The sequence below is a fragment of the Cyclopterus lumpus genome, chromosome 21 (genome assembly GCF_009769545.1).
Source record: "Cyclopterus lumpus isolate fCycLum1 chromosome 21, fCycLum1.pri, whole genome shotgun sequence".
NCBI classification, from domain to species: Eukaryota; Metazoa; Chordata; class Actinopteri; order Perciformes; family Cyclopteridae; genus Cyclopterus; species Cyclopterus lumpus.
The window spans coordinates 2,828,911-2,833,910 of NC_046986.1; positions in this window are offsets into that span (position 1 = coordinate 2,828,911).

Genomic DNA, 5,000 nt, shown 5'->3' on the forward strand with positions numbered 1-5,000 from the left:
ATACCAGTAGAAAGCAAATGTTTCTAATGACAGTTAATTAGGGTTAGTAGCCAGTTAGCAAGTGGCTTAGTAGCCAGCTAGCAAGTGTTTCTAATGACAGTTAGTTAGGTTTTGTAGCCAGTTAGCAAGTGGCTTAGTAGCCAGTTAGCAAGTGTTTCTAATGACAGTTAGTTAGGTTTAGTAGCCAGTTAGCAATTGGCTTAGTAGCCAGTTAGCAAGTGTTTCTAATGACAGTTAGTTAGGTTTAGTAGCCAGTTAGCAAGTGGCTTAGTAGCCAGCTAGCAAGTGTTTCTAATGACAGTTAATTAGGGTTAGTAGCCAGTTAGCAAGTGGCTTAGTAGCCAGTTAGCAAGTGTTTCTAATGACAGTTAGTTAGGTTTAGTAGCCAGTTAGCAAGTGGCTTAGTAGCCAGTTAGCAAGTGTTTCTAATGACAGTTAGTTAGGTTTAGTAGCCAGTTAGCAAGTGGCTTAGTAGCCAGTTAGCAAGTGTTTCTAATGACAGTTAGTTAGGTTTAGTAGCCAGTTAGCAAGTGGCTTAGTAGCCAGTTAGCAAGTGTTTCTAATGACAGTAAGTTAGGGTTAGTAGCCAGTTAGCAAGTGGCTTAGTAGCCAGTTAGCAAGTGTTTCTAATGACAGTTAGTTAGGGTTAATAGCCAATTAGCAAGTGGCTTAGTAGCCAGTTAGCAAGTGTTTCTAATGACAGTTAGTTAGGGTTAATAGCCAATTAGCAAGTGTTTCTAATGACAGTTTAATGGGGTTAGTAGCCAGTTAGCAAGTGGCTTAGTAGCCAGTTAGCAAGTGTTTCTAATGACAGTTAGTTAGGTTTAGTAGCCAGTTAGCAAGTCTTTCTAATGCCAGTTAGTTAGGTTTAGTAGCCAGTTAGCAAGTCTTTCTAATGCCAGTTAGTTAGGGTTAATAGCCAGTTAGCAAGTCTTTCTAATGATGTATTTTCAGTCTTCGAAAAGGCAAGACTCAAACGGGATTGCGTAATTATTTGTCTCTCTCTGTGTTGACGACCATACATATCTCTTACGAAAATATGCTCCCATGGTGGTCTTTTTTCTGTGTTACTGGACCGGTTATTAGTCGCACCAGGTCAACATTTCTACTTCTTCCGGGTGGAGGTAAGCCGCCTCCCCCACCCTCAGCCCCGGTCGCCATCTTTTTCCTCCAGTTCAACTCTTTGCAAGATAAAAAAACTAACCCACCTCCCAAAAAGTATTATTAATATGCTACTATTATGTGTTGAACTGGAAAGTCAGTATGTGTAGATACATGTATGCATACTGTATATATATATTTATATATATAAACGTTCTTTCTTCACTTTCCACACACTGAAGGCTATCTTCTGCTTCTTTGAGGTTTACAAGTCAGCCAAAGAGATTTTCTGCCTCCGGAGCAGCGAGATTTTGGGCTAAAGTTTCCGATCGGCGCATGAATGAAATTCAATCTGCTGCAGACGTTCATGCACATGCCAGCTGGACTCAGGGACAGTCGGTCGGACAAATAGACTTCCCAGTGAACCGAACTCCCCCGATGAAAGCCTCAGAGAATAAATCTCATAGAATGTATAACGCGTATACTCTGGAGAGCAACCCCCCCCCCCCCCCCCCCCCCCCCCCCCCCCCCCTGCTTTCTCTCTCTCCGTCTCCCTCGTTTCTTTCTTCTTCGCCAAAAACCTTCGCTGGATGCCGAGCTGCCGTAGATCAAATCCCGCGTGACTCTCAGGAAACGGGTTCAGTGCCAGATTCGCCCCGTCTCTCCGGCGAACGGCGATCCGATCGGGTTCTGGGGGGCGAGGGGGGGGGGGGGGGGGGGTCCGAGTTTGAAACCCGTGCATAACTTGCCCCATGTGCCGCGTGTGAAAGTGACCCGAGTGTGTGTGCGGGTGCGGCCGTTCACCGATGCCAAACGTCTCTCGGGAAACTCTGAACTTTCCGTCTCGTTTTCGTCCCGTTTATCTTTTCCCGCTGTGGACGTCGACAGGAGTGAGCGGTCATTTACAACTCTGTTCAAAGTGTGAGGTTTTCTACCCTCCGCGTTTTACTTCAAAGAATTCCCGGAGAACAGCGGACCGCTTGGTGATTATCAAAAAAACATTTAGCCGGCAGCTCTTTCCTCAGTATTTATATTCTTATATCTTTTCGGGTTTTTTTCTTTGCAAGCAGCTATTGAGTTTCCCTTATTTTGATACAGTATGAAGGTCATATATCTGCAAAGGGGTCCTTAAATGCAAATCCCAACCGTGACAAATTAATCCCAGACCTGATCCGCTCCTTCTGTTCTGGTCTGCTTGACTCTAAATGGACCACAACTTACTAAATGAACATCACGCTGTATTGAAGAAGACTTGAAACTAGAGATTGAGACCAAAAACTAATGTTTACAATGTTTACTGAGGGAATAAATCAAGAGAAGTAGAGTCATTTATATAGACTTCTATACAACCAGAGGAGTCGCCCCCTGGTGGTCAGGAGAGAGAATGCAGCTTTAACACATGAAGCATAGACTTCTATACAACCAGAGGAGTCGCCCCCTGGTGGTCAGGAGAGAGAATGCAGCTTTAACACGTGAAGCATATACTTCTATACAACCAGAGGAGTCGCCCCCTGGTGGTCAGGAGAGAGAATGCAGCTTTAACACGTGAAGCATAGACTTCTATACAACCAGAGGAGTCGCCCCCTGGTGGTCAGGAGAGAGAATGCAGCTTTAACACGTGAAGCATATACTTCTATACAACCAGAGGAGTCGCCCCCTGGTGGTCAGGAGAGAGAATGCAGCTTTAACACATGAAGCATAGACTTCTATACAACCAGAGGAGTCGCCCCCTGGTGGTCAGGAGAGAGAATGCAGCTGTAACACGTGAAGCATAGACTTCTATACAACCAGAGGAGTCGCCCCCTGGTGGTCAGGAGAGAGAATGCAGCTTTAACACGTGAAGCATATACTTCTATACAACCAGAGGAGTCGCCCCCTGGTGGTCAGGAGAGAGAATGCAGCTTTAACACGTGAAGCATATACTTCTATACAACCAGAGGAGTCGCCCCCTGGTGGTCAGGAGAGAGAATGCAGCTTTAACACATGAAGCACAGACTTCTATACAACCAGAGGAGTCACCCCCTGGTGGTCAGTAGAGAGAATGCAGCTTTAACACGTGAAGCATATACTTCTATACAACCAGAGGAGTCGCCCCCTGGTGGTCAGGAGAGAGAATGCAGCTTTAACACATGAAGCATAGACTTCTATACAACCAGAGGAGTCGCCCCCTGGTGGTCAGTAGAGAGAATGCAGCTTTAACACATGAAGTGTAGACGTTTTGTATGCATACATTATACATGCAAGGAATTTGGCTTGGTAATTGATGCGTGACAATAAGCATAGTGCAATAATAAATGATATTTAAAAATAGAAAATGTGAAAATAACATATGATCAACAAACAATACAATTAAAAGGCACGTTTAAATTGTCGTATAGTTGTATTTAAGATTTAAGAAATGTAGAATTCTCAAGCGGGCATAAAGAAAAGCCGCTAAACACACTTTTAGTTGTCGGATACGTTTCTGCATTTGACCTGAAGCAGGAAGCTCCCGTCGGCGCTGCGAAGGAAAAGACTAAAACAAGCTCACAGACGAGAGAGGGGTCCTGGTGCAACAGCCCTCACGAGGGGGACTCGGCGTCGCCCCTCCATCCATCACCCGTCACCTCCGGAGCACATCACAGGGAGCGCCGTGGCCCGGCGGGGTCACAGATATACGGCCCCCAGCACCCAGAGAGGCAGGCGGCTTCCTCCTCCGACTGGGGGCCCGAGGGCGGGCGGGGCGGGGGGGGGGGGGCTCTCTGCAGGCTAACGACCAGGAGAAGCTTTTAAGTTGTCATGTACGTACAACTCTATGAACATATTAATAAATGCATGGTTTATTAGATCTCATGGTGTTGTTGTTGGGGGGGCGAAGGGACCTCGACGTCTCTATATCAGACAGATTTTTACATCTTACATTTACATCGTAAACCAATATTTGGCCATTTCTGCCCATTTTAACTATATTCATCCACATATCATAACAATATATGTTAAAAGGCCACGAGCTGTATTAAGAGTTTAAAAGTATCGTTTCATTTAAACACACAATTCAGCAAAGGAACAAATGAGTAACGCTTCCTGTGGTTAAAATGTAGAGTTAAATATCTCGTATATGTTCTGTCTTCACACGGAGCCCCTTGTCGTCCTTTATTAACGACGCCTCTCGATAACGACATCAGCTGGAAAGTGAGAGGAAGGACGAAGAGCAGACTGTCAGAGTCCTGCTGGGAATTTATTGGGTTGGGTTTGCTGGTGTTTGGGGAGGGGGGTGATGGAGGGTCACCTGCTCGGCTGCTTTAGCTCACCTCCGCTCCCCGGCTGCGTGATTAACGGTCAGAGCCCCCCCCCCCCCCCCCCCCCCCCCCCCCCCCTCCCAAAGAAACCAGCCGGAGGGTCTGCGGCATTGAGGAGTTGCAGAAGCAGGAAACGCGAAGAAAAACGAGGTGGGAATTCTCGGGAAAGAAATAAAAAAACACGACCCCTTCCGACCGCTCGGGGGTCGCGACCCGGGCGGCGCTCTGTTGTGATTGGCCCCGTATCAGGGGGTGCTTTTTTTTTGGGGGGGGGGGGGGGTCCAGCGGCGAGGTGACGATGGAAGTGAAGCGAAGTGACGTTAGCAAGAACCGGTTCAAGTCTTGGTTTTCGAGGTCCCAAAGTTTCATTTTTGACACTCTATGTTTTTTTGCCTTCTCGGCGTTACTCACTGGGTCTGCACACCGACCCCAGTGCATGCTGGGTCACCAACCTGTGAAACCAACAGAAACCCTCGTATCTGAAACTCCCCCGGCGGAGGCCCGGGTACCCGATACCCCGCGAGGTACAACCAATGGAAGTAAACCTGCGTGAACCTTAAAACACAGGTTTGCATCTACTGAGAAGTCTTGAGGGTTTGGTGCACAGTAAAGACACGTGCA